The sequence below is a fragment of the Arachis duranensis genome, chromosome 3, assembly GCF_000817695.3.
Source record: "Arachis duranensis cultivar V14167 chromosome 3, aradu.V14167.gnm2.J7QH, whole genome shotgun sequence".
Lineage (NCBI taxonomy): Eukaryota > Viridiplantae > Streptophyta > Magnoliopsida > Fabales > Fabaceae > Arachis > Arachis duranensis.
Window position 1 is genome coordinate 19374140 of NC_029774.3, and position 15797 is coordinate 19389936.

Genomic DNA, 15797 nt, shown 5'->3' on the forward strand with positions numbered 1-15797 from the left:
ATACCCAAAATTATTGATACATACGTCGATTTATTTTTCCAATAATCTTACATACACTAATTTTGTGTAAACCTTTTTTTATTTTTTTATTAAAAGTAATTGACAAAGAGAAAAAGGATAAAAGAATTTGTCTTAAAAGAAAATATACGAAAAGAAATTGCAAAAAAAAAAAATAAAATATTTTTTTATTTTTAATTAACAAACGTATAATTACTAAAATAAGAATAAAACATGTTACCATACTATTTTTTGGCAACCATACAAAAAATTCAATCATTTAATTTGTATTTGTATAAAATATATATTAAAATAAATATAAATATTTAATAATTAATTTTTTGTATATATATAATATTTTTTAATTTTTTTTATAATTTATTTAGCTTAACTTAAAGATTTATACCACTTATCATATACAACTGATCAAAACATACACGAAAATCAAGGAAAAACAGTAATTATATATGTTAATTCACGATAAAGAATTACCTACATATATATTTTTAATTTCATTTGCTTTATATGCATAAAAATTAATACGTAATAAATAAAAATCCAATATTGAAATCTTTCCGTGCCAAGCAAGCAGTCCATAATGTAAATTTTTACTGTGAAAATTTATTAGGACCTTACAAAAAGGAATTCTCCTCTTATTATATATAAACTTAAGAGGAAGAAACAAACAAATTAAATCAGATATTCTGTGTGTTTTGGATTCGATTTCTGAGTATTTTTTCGAAACGGTTATTAAACCCAATAGTTTTAAGATTGAGTTATTTTCAGGACCCAAAGACGGATTAATAACTTTTAATATTTTAATTTAATATTTAAATTTAAATATCTCTCTTATCTTAGTCAGATAAGATAAGATGATGATGGCTCATACCGGCCCACAATCTCTAACCAACATTCGAATCTAAATATCTCCCTTATCTTAGCAAGATAAGATAAAATGAGATAACTATCACTAGTTATATAAAAAGGAGTCAGAGGCTCCCTTAGGTACGTTATTCATTCGACACACCTTATACTTCTCAGATCCATTCTGACTTGAGCGTTGGAGTGTCTTTGCAGGTACCACCCCATTGTTCCAGCCAGATAATCTGACGACTGCCTCGACTCGCAAGTCCCCTATCCATCTCACAACTTGTACCAGAGACTTCTAGTACATTGGCGCCGTCTATGAGGATTGCCAAATCGTTGCGGCATGACGGATCACGAGGATCAATTCTCAAGCCACCAACATGACTCACACCCACGAAACCCAACTCCCGAACTCCAAGATAACGCTCCTCCCACCCACGGGAGGATAACGAGCACTGTGCATCGTCAACCAACCCCACTCTAGCAGTAACCAAAAGAGGACAACCATCCACCCATTGAAGCCTGGGCACCCGACGGCTTGGGAGAGAAGGCGGTCCAAATAATTCAAGAGCTATGCTTCAGGGTGCAAAACCTCGAAGGTCGAGTTACGCCCCAAAGAACGGTATCACCCAGAGCATGCAGGCCAAGTGACTTCTAGAACCCGATCTTACTGCGATACCAGGAACAACAGGTCCCTAAAACAGCGACACAGCAAACAACACTGATGCAGAGAAGACGATCGATGGCACCATCGGAAAGCAAAATGAGCACAAAGTGAACACGTGATAATGGGAGCCACCCCATTCACGAAAAGAATCTCGAGAGCCTAACTCTTGAAGTGCTTCGACAAGTCCACTAACATAAAATACGACGGGACTAAAGATCCCCAGGAACACCCAACGGCCTTCGAGGCCAGGATGAACCTGGAAGGAGCCGTCGATGTGGTTCGGTGCAGGGCCTTCCCAGTAAGCCTAGCTAGCCCCGCAATCAAATTATTCAACGCCCTCCCGAACAGCTCCGTAGCCAGCTTTTATGACATCTCTCAAAAGTTCATGGCCAAGTTCACCACGAGGATCACCAAAACTAAACACCCCCATTAGCTTGCTCAGAATCACTCAGAGACAATATGAATCCACGAGAAAATACCTCGATAGGTTCAACAATGAGTGCTTGACAGTCGACAGACTCACAGAATCGGTCGCCAGTCTTTATCTGACCAATGACCTCATAAATGAGAACTTCCAGAAATACCTCACCACTAAGCCGGTTTGAATCATGCACGAAATTTAAATGTCACAAGAAAATACATAAACGACGAAAAGGTGAGTCAAGTCGTGGCCGCTAACAAATTGCAGCACGACAATATGGTACCTCATAATAACCCACCACCAAGAGAGACCCAGAAAAAAAACCCCAAATATGTAAACACCAACCGGCTATCCAAGGTGAGAAAGTTCTCAAACTACACCTCCTACTCGCTCCCATCACGGAGATCTACCACCAAATAGCAGAACGAGGCATCCTCCCAAAGGCGCGACAACTAAAGGAATGGGAAGTCGGCAACAAGAGCCTGTACTACGACTACCACCGAGGATACGAGCATAAAATCCAAGATTGCTTCAACTTGAAGGATGCCCTCGAACAAGCCATCCAAGACAAAAATTTCTCCGAGTTCGCCAAAATCATCCGGAAACCAGAAGAACTGAAAAAGAAAGATCACCAGAATGCGAAGGGCACAATCCGAGGACATTACGACAAGCACCCCAGAAAAGTTCGGAGGCCGACCACACCATAATTGTGAACATTATCACTGGAAAGGACACGTTGAAAAAGTCAAAATCGGAACTAAGAAATGATCTTAAAATCCTAGCCGTAAGAAACCAAGTTCCAACCTCTCTGGTTGCAGAAGCGATCACATTCTCCCCTGATGGCTGCCAATATGGCACCTCGATGGAAGACGCCCCATTCGTCATCTTGGCAAAAGTCGTGACCGAACTCGTAAAGAGATTACTGGTTGACACTGGAGCAAACTACATCATCCTATTTAGAGGAGCCTTCGACAAGCTGGGTCTTCGAAACAAAAATCTACAAATCCACCGCAATGGGGTAACTGGACTTGAGAACAACTTTCTCAAACCGGATGGTTCCATAGTATTACCACTAACCATCGGAACCGGAAGCCAAAGGAAGATCATCCTCTCCGAGTTCGTTGTCCTCAAGGACTCCACTGCCTACAACATCATCCTCGAAAGAAAGACAATCAACGACCTATCCGCCGTCATCTTCACCAAGTTTCAAATCATGAAGTTCCAAGTCGATAACAGCACCATCGGAACGATACATGGGGACCGGAAAGTCACGGTAGAGTGCGACAACACCAGCTTGACAATCCCAAGATTGGGTCATCCTCACGTCCCAAAGACGGATCAATAAGATAAGATGATGACAGCTCATATCGGCCCACAATCTCTAATAACATTTAAATCCAAATACCTCCCTTATCTTAACAAGATAAGATAAGATGAGATAACTACCACTAGCTATATAAAGGGGAGCCAGAGGCGTCGGAATGTCTTTATAGGTACCACCCACATTGCTCCAGCAAAATAATCTGGCGACCATTTCAACTCACAAATTCTCGATCCATCTCACAACTCGTACCAGAAACTTCTAGTACACTTTGGTATGCCTCTTCATATTCCACTCTTTTGCGGTCATCATCACTCAGTTTATGTCTTGATGATATTATTACATTGATCAATAAGTTTATTTTAAGACAATATCAAATTTTCCCATGAATCTAATTTATGTTTTGTTTTCAATAACAACGGTTGGTGCTTGGATAAAAATGATTTCAATATCAGATGATAGAGTAACCCTTTTGTGTATTTATATATTTAGAATTTATATTTAATTTGTCTTGAGTTAGATTAATTAAATGCATGTTAAGACTTTTCTGTTGTGGACTAGTGAAGCCGTACATGGGCTTTTCAAAGAAGACAGGTCATGGGGAAATAATAAAGATCAAGTAGAAGCAAAAAATATGAAAATCAATGCCATCTTACTATCTTAGTGAGAAAGAAGACCAGATAAGAGTACATACATAGTATCAAAAAGACATACATGCGGTTCTTGTTAATTGGGCCACGGTTTTGTCATTGAGAAAACTTCGTAGTTTGTACTCAATTATTTTGTAGCAAATTTAATGTATATTTTGTTTATTAATGAGGTTATCTAACATGGAACATAAAAACATGCGTTAAAGTTATTAATTAAAAAAATTATAAGAGAATATAAAATTAAAATTTTAATATATTTATTTTGTATTTATTAAAATAAAAACTTTTATTATTAGTAATTTTAACATGTGTTTTAATTTAAAGTACATAATAGTTAAATTCTGTTTATAATTTTTTATTCATAATATTTAAAAATTATATAATAATTTAAGAATATATTACTATAAATATTTTTGAAACACATTAAATGTGATTTAAACATAAACGTATTCGTTTATGTGAAGATCAATAACACTATCAAAGTGGAATTGGTAAATGGTAAGTGATATATGAATTGAACGGCTCTTAATTGGTGCTGGTAGCTAGCTTGTGAGGTGTGATTGTCAAAACAGGTTTCAGATCACGGACAGAGGAGTGTTTATTAGTATGTTCTATTTATTGTATTTATTGTTTCTTTGTTTGTTGTTACGTCCATGGCTACACACTTGGAATTATGCAAATGGCACTAATCATGTGTCTGGATTTATGGTTACGGGTCATTATTCCAGTGAAGCAAGACTTAGATTGATAACTCACCAATTTAAAAGTGTTAGATATTTTTTTTTGTCAAACTTTTTCAGAATTACGGTATTACTATTAGACCGTTTATAAAAAATATATGTGAAGTATAAATACTCAAATCTTTTTATAAGATGCTGAGAAGTTTAGAAGTTTAACAACTTCATTTAAAAACCCATCCAATTTTTTAGATCTTGTTTAAAGATATTTTATTATAAGTATAAATTGTTTTAAAAGTTACAAAAAAGTAAGAATCTCTATAAATAGATATACAATATATGTCTTATTAGTTCCACAATATAGATCAGATTGAATTTTAATGATTAATAAATTCTAATAAAATTTAATAATTTCATTCATTATTATATAACGCTGGTTCAAGTTAACTAAATAATTCTTCATTAAGTAATAATATATGTAAATTAGGTAAAATCTGAATTTGAGAAAGAATAAAATAACTTCAGAAACTAAATATGAGTAAATAAATCACCTCGTGCTTAAGTGATAATTAACATAAGAAGCAACGTTTGTATTCCATGTGCAAATAGCTCAAAGGCACAGAGTGTTTACGTCAAAATAAAACGTGACCAATATTTTAAAATAAAGAATACTAGAAATCAACAAATTTTATAATTTATAACTATTAATTAGTTATTATTAATATTTTTAATAATATAAAATTATATTTAATAGTATAAAATTATTCGATTTTTTTTATTAATTAAATATTAGTCAAATTTTAATAAAAATAGTATCCCATATACTTTCTCTTTTAGAATAATGAACATGCCTAGTAAGTTAAACCTTTTTGAAGTAATTATTATTTTCTCACCTAGTACAAGTGCAATACAATTATACAAAGCGGCATTAAAAGAAGGAAAAGTATTTGATGGAGTTGTGCAAAATAGTTCCATCAAAATGAAACGGTAAAAAATATTTAAAAAAATGTCCCAATTCATTTATCTGTATTTATTAATGAGTATTAAGTAATAATATTTTTAAAAATCGCATATGAGCTCCATCGCGTCCTTAACTCATGGAATTCCTTCGCTTCCGCCGACTCTTCCAACTTCCCTACTTGGGAGGGTGTGATTCGCGACGAGGTCTCCAAAAACGTAACTGCCATCGTCCTCGACCGCCTCTATCTTGGCTGCGAGCTCAAGTTTCATATTCTTACTGACCTTAAGATGTTCCGTAACTTCAGCCCCTCTGGTAACCAACTCATTGGTTGCCTATCTCCCTTCCTCTTCACCCACCATCTCGATCTCTCACACAACGTCTTCTATAGCTTCATCTGCACGGATCAATGACATATGGGTTCTCGTCCATGTCAACCTCTCCCTTAACCGCTTTAAGGGTGGCTTTCCTAGCGCCCTCCAAAACCTCCGCAACTTAAGGTCCTCCATTTACACTCCATTGAACGCTGGGATGACATAACTGTAAATAAAATACCCACATTTAATTGGCCCTAAAATCACTCGCTCATATAAATGACGCTATTATATTTTTCATCTCTCACACCCACTAACACTCACAATAATGAGAGAATTTTTGAAACAAACACTAAGTGTTTTGATTCATGGAGAGATAGATAACAACGTACATATGAAGCCTTTATATAGGCAAACCTTTATAATAAAATAATAATTCTTATAAGTTATAACAACTAAGAACTAGTTGTAATAATTCAAGAAACATGTAGAAATTTTGACTAATCAATTCTTTGTTCAATTTTGTTTCAAATTCTTAATCATCATTCTTGAAGCTTTCAATTCATGATTCTTCATTCTTCTAATATGGAGATGATGAGTGCAACTTGTATTCAATTCCAATTCAATTTGATTTTGAACTTCTTCAATGTTCTTCAATTTGATTGTAGTTGTACTACTTTCTTGAATATTCTTGATTTAATTTTCTAACCTTACCTCTCTTAAATCAAGCTTGTAGAGCTTATCATTCCAAGCATCTTCTTCAACTTGTAAAATAACTCGGTCTTCAATGGCTTTGTAAATATATCTGCAACTTGTTCTTCAGTTGGACAGTACTCGATCACAACTTCTTTCTCATTTACCAATTCTCTGATTTTATGAACTCGAATATCAATATGCTTCGATCTTCCATGCAATACTGGATTTTTACAAAGTGCAATACCTGACTTGTTATCACAAAATATTGTTGTTGGAGTACTTTGCTTCTCATTCAATTCCTCAAGAATTTTTCTTAGCCAAACTGCTTGCGTTGCACAACTTGCTGCTGCTATATATTCTGCTTCTGCTGTAGAGAGTGCTACTACTGGTTGTTTCTTTGATGACCATGAAATTGCACCAAAACCAAGATGAAATACAAACCTTGAAGTACTTTTTCTTGTTTCTATATCTCCAGCCCAATCACTATCAGTGTAGCCAAAAAGGTTTATTTCATTAGTATTCTCATAATAAATTCCATCATTTAAAGTAGCTTTGATATATCGAAGAATTCTTTTTGCCGTTTGCAAATAGTTGGTACAAGGCTCCTCCATAAATTTGCTAAGCAAACCAACTCCAAACACAATATCTAGTCTAGTCGCAGTCAAGTACCTTAGACTTCCAATCAAGCTTTTGTAGTATGTGAAATTTATTGCTCTTTCTTTATCTTCTCTCAACAATTTGAACTTCTCTTCTATTGGAGTAGAAACTAGTTTTGAGTACTCCATTTAAAATTTCTTCAAAATATCATTTGCACATTTCTTCTGAGAAATAAAAATTCCATCATCTTTTTGAAGAACTTTGATGCCAAGGAAATATGACATCAAGTCCATATCTGTCATTTCAAAGTGCTTTATTATTGCCAGTAAAGATTAAATCATCAACATAAAGGCACACGATCAAGATATCTTCAGGTTCAATGAACTTGATATAAAGAGTATGTTCAAATAGACATCTTCTGAAACCATTCTCAATGAAATAAGAATCAATCTTCTTGTACCACACTCTTGGTGCTTGTTTTAACCCGTATAAAGCTTTCTTCAATTTGTAAACTTTATTTTCTTCTCCAAGAACTTCATATCCAGCAGGTTGCTCGACATACACTTCTTCTTCTAAAGTGCCATGTAGAAATGCAGACTTAACATCCATTTGATGTATCTTTCACTTATTTTGAGTCGAGAGTGAAATAATCATACGAATAGTGTCTAATCTTGCAACAGGAGCAAATACTTCAAACTAATTGATACATGGCTTTTATTTGTATCCCTTAGCAGCTAATCTTGCTTTCAAACAATCAATTTCACCACTGGATTTGTACTTAGTCTTGTAAACCTACTTTACTCCAATCAGCTTCTTATCTGCTGGTAAATATGTCAACTCCCATGTGTCATTCTTCTCAATGGCATGAATCTCCTCATCCATTGCTTTCTTCTAATTGTTGTTTTTAGAGGCTTCTTTAAAGTTCAATGGCTCACAATATGAAAATAGAGCAAAGTTTATGATTTCTTCATCGGACGGATCATTGTCATTGCCAACTTCATAATATGCTAATCTAGTAGGTAGTCTTCGCTTTCTTTGTGATCTTCTAAATGATTCTGGTTCTTTGGTTGTATCTGGTTTCCTTTCTTCTACTTCATCACATGTATTTGGAGTTATAGTCAGCTGCTTTTTTGTCTTTGTGTTTCAGTTCCATATGTCTTTCTCATCGAACGTCACGTCTCTGCTGATGATTAATTTCTTTGTTTCTGGATTGTACAACTTGTATGCTTTTGAGTCTGTGCTATAGCTAATAAAGATACACTTCTCGCCTTTGTCATCTAACTTCTTTAATTGATCTGGTACGTGGGCATAAGCAATACACCCAAAGGCTCTGAAATGATGGATAGAAGGCCACTTTCCACTCCAAGCTTCCTCTGGAGTTTTATCACGAACACTCTTTGTTGGACACCTATTTAAAATATGAACTGCTGTTGCGACTGCTTCTGCCCAAAACTCTTTAGAAATTTGTTTTGACTTGAGCATGCATCTGACTATATCCATGATGGTTCTGTTCTTTCTTTCATCAACTCCATTTTGTTGAGGAGTATATCTAGTTGTTAGTTGGTGTTGAATTCCGTGTTGCTTAAAGTATTCTGAACACGCAAGATATTCTGTTCCTCTGTCTGTTCTGAGAATTTTGATTTTATAGCCACTTTGTTTTTCGACAAATGCCTTGAATGTCTTAAAGACATCACATGCTTTTGATTTCTGCTTCAGAAAGTATACCCATGTATATCTACTAAAATCATCAATAAAAGTGATAAAGTACCTGCTACCACCATTACTTGGAACTTCTACAGAATAGAGATCTGAATGCACAATTTCAAGTAATCTTCTAGCTCTCCATGACTTTCCTGTAGGGAATGGATCTTTGTGCTTCTTTCCCAGTTGACAAATCTCACAAACACAATTGGGAATATGAATCCATGGTAAGCCAGAAACAAGTTCTTTCCTTGACAGGTAGTTTAGTCTAGAAAAATGAAAAAGTCCAAACCGCATGTACCACAGCCAGTTATCATCAAGTATCACAGAGCTTATGCAAGAGTGTTGAGTTAAGAAATTAACTAAATAAATTAAGTGATGACAAACATTATTTTTGGGCAAAATAAATAATTAAGTGTTGATTATTTATATCTACCCATAAACTAATTGTTTATTATTGTAGGCCAAATGTTAATAGCCCAAAAGAAATGAAAAACAAACAGAAAAGAATAATGGGCTGAAAACAAAATAGAAGCCCAAGGAAAAGAAAAGAAAGAAGTCAGATAGGTTGCTCAGATGGATACCCGAACCAAACCCAGCTTAATTTCAATTCCATCCATCTTGCTCCAACCAAAGCAACGTTCCTCTCCTCTCAAATCAAGTCAAATCAAGTTTCAGAAAAGTAAGAAAGAGAAAGAAAGAAAAAGCTTCCTCCATAAGCTAGTAACCAAAGAAGCAAGAAAGAGAAAGTTTAAGCTTGAAGCACAGAAGCTAAAGCAGAAAATCTAATCCAAATCAAGCTTAGGTTAAAGGCAATCCATCTCATCGTGCATGCATCAGATCTTCCTCTCTTCTTCCCATCTTTCTGCTCTATCCGAAAATGACATTCAAGGGAAAGTTGATCTCTATTCTTCACTGCTACAAATCCACGGTCACTAGAGATTCTTGGGGACCAAGTTGCATCTCTATGGTTCGGATTTGGTTGACCATTGGAAGACAAATTCAGTTACTCCTTCCTGGCTTTCGGTCAAGTTGGAGGAGTTAGAAGCAAAAGTCCTACTTTGTTGTTTAAGAAGGAAAAGTGAGCCTATGGGTTGGTGAAGCTCAAGGCTCAAGGTGTTGACCTTGGAAGAAGAACCAAGTAACTTGCAAGGAGATAAATGAAGTTGGCTGGTCATTCAGAGAGTAAGGAGAGAAAACCAGTGAATTGAGGTTTTATTCTGAGAAGAGCTCTTTGAAGAAGTTCAACTAACTGGACAGTGTAACCTAATCAAATGTGCATTTCGCCAGTATGAAGAACTGAATCAGAAGCTTGCTAATCTGGTTTTTCGCATAGCACAGAGGCTGTTGATGAAGTCAATCTCCTTCATGTTTTACTGATTGTAATGTACTTTTCTAAGTTTATCTTTCTGTAATTTCTTGTGAGAAAAGGCATTGTGAGAAAGCTCAAGAAAAAGCCATGAGTGGAAAAAGGTTAAGTGAAACACTTGAGAGAAAAGCCTAGAGTTATTTTCAGATTTCTTTAGGATGGTTAAGTGTCTTGTATCTTGTACTTGTAAGGTATCCCTTTCTTAGTTGGGTTAGCACTAAGAGGTATAGTTAGGTATTAGCATAGCCAATGTCAAGTTAGGTTAGAACTTGAGTGTGAAAGGATTGGGTCAATCCTGAGTTATTGGTGTATGTAATACTGTTAACTATAGTGAAATTCTTCCATAGTTGTGGAAGAGACTGGATGTAGGTTACATAGCACAAGGCAACCGAACCAGGATACATGCTGGTGTTAGCTTTTCTCTTATCTGCTGTGTTCTGTTTTCTGATATTCATGAGACAAAAATAAATTGTCTCATAAATTTCCGCTGCTGAGTTCAAACAGAATCAAAACTGCAAATTTGTTTTAAAAGGGTAATAACAGCAACTAAAAAGGAAGGCATAGATTCAACCCCCCTTCTCTAAACCAACCACAACCTTCAATTGGTATCAGGAGCTAAGGTCTCAAGAATTAAGCTTAACCGCTTGGAGCAAAGATCCAATGGCGAACAACTTGGGCACAACCACAGTTGCTTACAGCCTCTCTGAAGGCCAGTCAAACAACCGGCCACCTTTCTTCAACGGGAGGAACTATTCCTACTGGAAAGAAAGGATAAGAATCTTCATCCAATCCATTGACTACAACATATGGAAGATCGTTGTGAGTGGTCCAAAGATCCCAACAAAAATAAGTGCTGATGGAGTGGTGACTCCAAAAGAAGAAGCTGAATGGAATGAAGATGATAAGAAGAAGATAGAGCTGAATGCTAAAGCAATCAACCTTCTTCACTGTGCTATCAGCTTTGAAGAGTACCAGAAGGTGTCTAGATGCAAGACAGCCAAAGAAATCTGGGAAAAACTCCAGGTTACACACGCAGGCACTAAACAAGTCAAAGAAACGAGGATTGATATGCTGCGAAAAGAGTATGAGATGTTTAGCATGAAGGATGGAGAAAGCATTGATGAAGCGTTTGATAGATTCTCAATCATAATCAACAACCTTGATGCTTTGGGTACAAACTATACAGAACAAACCTTGGTGAGAAAACTCCTTAGAAGCCTCATAAAAGAGTGGGAAAACACTACCACTGTCCTAACCGAGAGTAACAACATAAGTCGCATAACCTATGATGAGCTGAGAGGAAAACTCCTTGCCTATGAAGCCACACACACAAACACAGACTCAAAGAAAAAGGGAATAGCCCTCAAGTCACAAATAAAACCAAAAGAGAGTGAGTCTAGTGATGGTATTTCAGATGACGAGCTTCTATTTTTTGCTAGGAGATTTAGAAGGATGATAAAGAGCAAGGGAAATTACAAGGGTTCAAGTTCAAAGGAGCACAAGATAGACTTGAGCAAGGTGACGTGTCATCATTGCAAGGAGGCTGGACACTTCAAGTCAAACTGTCCAAAGCTCAAAAAGGAGGACAAAGGAAAGAAGGAAAGGAAGAGAGTACTCATGGCAGCTTGGGAAGATCTTGAGAATGACTCAAATGAAGAAGAAGAATCTGAAGGAGATAACAAAGACTGCTTCATGGCTGGAAACAACAATCTTGATGAGGTAAATTATTATGATTTGACCATTGAAGACTTGCATGCTATTATTGATTATCTGACCTCAAACACCTCAAAACTGCTTGACAAATATAATGAATACAGATCTGAAAGAGATGTGTTAAGAGCTGAAAATGAATTTTTAAAAGAAAAAATGAAGGAAACGGAATGTGCTTTGGATATCATTGAAGAAAACAGATTTCTAAAATCTGAACTTGAAAAATTAAAAAGAAAGCACATTGTGGATCCTTCACATGAGTTAATTGCTGAAAATGAAAGATTAAATGATATGATTAAAAGACTGAATGGTGACTTGGCAAAATTTGCTCAAGGTTCTAGTAACTTGGACAAATTACTTGCAAGTCAAAAGCCATTGTTTGAACTGAATGGTGACTTAGCAAAATTTGCTCAAGGTTCTAGTAACTTGGACAAATTACTTGCAAGTCAAAAACTATTGTTTGAAAAATCTGGTTTAGGCTACATAGCCAAGGAAGATGCATTTTCTAATATTTCCTCTATAAAGTTTGTGGCTTCTTCATCAAATACCAAAACTATACCAAACAAAGTTGGTGATGAAAATGCTGCAACATTTAAAAAAAAATTTGATGAAGTATACACAAGTGAAACTGAGTATTCAAAAAAAACTGAACCGAGTTCAAATTGGTCAGGTTTGGGTTACATTTCGAAAAATGAGGCTGTTTTCAAAAAACCACCATTTTACAACAAAACCTCATATTCGAAAGGTAAAAATGTTCTAAGAAATTCTAGTGAAAATGCTTTTGTAAAGAGGGACAACTTTAATGAAAATCAGTTTGTCAAAAGAAATGCACCTCCTCCAAAAACCAAAAAATTTCAATACTTTAATCATTTCAAGCAATATAACTCACCTCTGTTTCAGCAACACACCTCAGAAAATTATTGTGTTAATTGCAAGAAATTTGGTCACTCATATGAACAATGCTTCATCGAAAAGAGAATTGTAGGAAACAAAGTCTACAATGTTGTCTGTGATTTCAATGCACTTGGGCAACCAAGATGGATTAACTTCAAAGGATCCAAATTAATTTAGATACCTAAGGCTACTTGAAACTCATCATGCAGATTTGCCTAGCATCCAAGAACAAAAAAGACATGTGGTACATGGATAGTGGATGTTCAAGGCACATGACTGGAAGGTCAACCTACTTCATCAAACTAAATAAGTATGATGGAGGTTTTGTGACCTTTGGAGATGATGGTAAAGGTAAAATCATTGCTATTGGAAAAGTAGGTAATGAGCAATCTACTTTCATTGATGATGTGCTTTTGGTATGTGGTTTAAAGCACAATCTTTTGAGTATAAGTCAGCTGTGTGATTTAGGATATTTAGTTATTTTCAAATCTTTGATAAAGTTTGACAAAGACATCACTTGTGATGCTTGCCAACTGGGAAAACAAACAAAAAGTTCTTTTAAACTAAAGGAAGACATCTCTACTAAAAGACCACTTGAGTTGCTACACATTGATTTATTTGGTCCAACAAGAACTCAAAGCCTAGGTGGTAAACATTATGGTTTAGTAATTGTGGATGACTACACTAGGTTTGGTTGGGTTTTATTTCTTGCACACAAAAATGAAGCCTTTTCGACCTTTGAACCTTTTTGCAAGAAAATTCAAAATGAAAAGGATTTGAAAATCTCTTCTATAAGAAGTGATCATGGAACTGAATTTGAAAATAATTTGTTTGAATCCTTTTGTAAGGAATTTGGAATATCTCACAACTTCTCTTGTGCAAGAACACCACAACAAAATGGTGTTGTGGAAAGAAGAAATAGAAGCATACAAGAGATGACAAGAGCTATGCTTTGTGAGAGTAATGTTCCAAAATTCCTCTGGGCTGAAGCGGTTAACACAGCTTGCCATATTTTAAATAGAACAATCATAAGGAAATTTTTGAAGAAAACCCCTTATGAACTTTGGAAAGGATACCCACCAAACTTAGATTATTTGCACATCTTTGGATGCAAATGTTTTGCTTTAAATAACAAAGAAAATTTGGGTAAATTTGATCCAAAGGCTTATGAGTGTTTGTTTCTAGGATATTCCACAACTAGTAAAGCATATAGGGTTTATCATCAAGATGCTAGAATTATTGAAGAGTCCATACATGTTACATTTTGTCATACTAACTTGGTGCAAAGCATTTTGGAAGATTGTGATGCGGGAAATCAAGCTCAAAAGGAGGATGAAACCGCTCAAAATCAAGGAAAAGAAAATTCTGGACAAACTGAACCAGAAACTGCAAATGCTGAAAATTCAAGAGACAATTCTATTTTGTCTCATGAATCTGAAGGAAATCCTGCGGCCAGCAGCGCCCAGAATCCCTTGGTGACTGAATCTGCCTCCAAGTCCACCAGACCTCGTGAGTGGAAATTCTTGAAGAATTATCCTGAGGAATTTGTCATTAGAATTATCCTGAGGAATTTGTCATTGGGGACGTCTCTCATAGAGTGCAAACAAGGTCTTCCACTAGAAAGGAAAATGAAGGATCCAATATTGCCCTTCTATCACAAATATAGCCTCAAAATGTTAAGGAAGCACTCAGTGACCCATCTTGGGTTAAAGCTATGGAGGATGAGTTTCTTGAGTTTGAAAAGAACCAAGTATGGACTTTGGTTCCAAGGCCAAGTGGAAAAAAAGTGACCGGCACCAAGTGGATATTTTGGAACAAGTTGGGAGAAGATGGTAGCATTGCAAGAAACAAGACAAGGCTAGTGGCTCAAGGATATGACCAAGAGGAAGGAATAAACTTTGATGAATCATTCGCCCCTGTTGCCCGAATGGAAGCCATAAGACTTCTCTTAGCTTATGCTGCATTTTGTGGTTTTAAATTATATCAAATGGATGTGAAATGTGCATTTTTGAATGGTGTGATAGATAGAGAAGTATATGTGGAGCAGCCTCCTGGTTTTGAAAATAAAGAACATTTCAATCATGTTTTCAAATTATCTAAAGCTCTCTATGGTTTAAGACAAGCTCCTAGAGCTTGGTATGAGAGACTTAGCTCTTTTCTTTTGAAAAATGGTTTTCAAAGAGGTACCACTGACACAACTCTATTTATCAAGAACTCTAATGATTCTTTTATTCTAGTCCAAATATATGTTGATGACATTATTTTTGGATCAGCCAATGAATCCCTTTGTTCTGAATTTGGAAAACTCATGACAAGCGAATTTGACATGAGTATGATGGGTGAACTTAATTTTTTCCTTGGGCTGTAAATTAAACAAACTGAAAATGGTATTTTCATTCATCAAGAAAAGTATGCCAAGGAATTGGTTAAGAAATTTGGTATGGAAAATGCCAAACCCATGGGAACTCCCATGCATCCTAGTTCTAAATTAGATAAGGGAGAGACCGAGAAAGATGTTGATGAGACTAGGTATAGAGGGATAATTGGTTCTCTTATGTACTTAACTTCCTCTAGACCTGATATTGTGCAAAGTGTTGAATTGTGTTTTAGGTTCCAATCCAAACCTAAAGAGTCACATCTTTCTGCAGTTAAAAGGATCATTAGATATGTTCATGGCACATCCAATTTTGGTCTATGGTATCCTAAGATTGATGATTTTTCTGCAGTTGGTTATTGTGATGCAGATTTTGCTGGTGATAGAGTTGATAGAAGGAGCACTTCTGGTTTATGTTGCTTCCTTGGAAAGTCATTAAATGTTTGGTCAAGTAAGAAGCAACTACCAGTGGCCTTATCTACTGCAGAGGCTGAGTATATAGCTGCTTCTTCTTGCTGTTCTCAGCTTTTATGGTTAAAAACACAGCTTGCTGATTACAAATTAAATGCTGAAAATATTCCCTT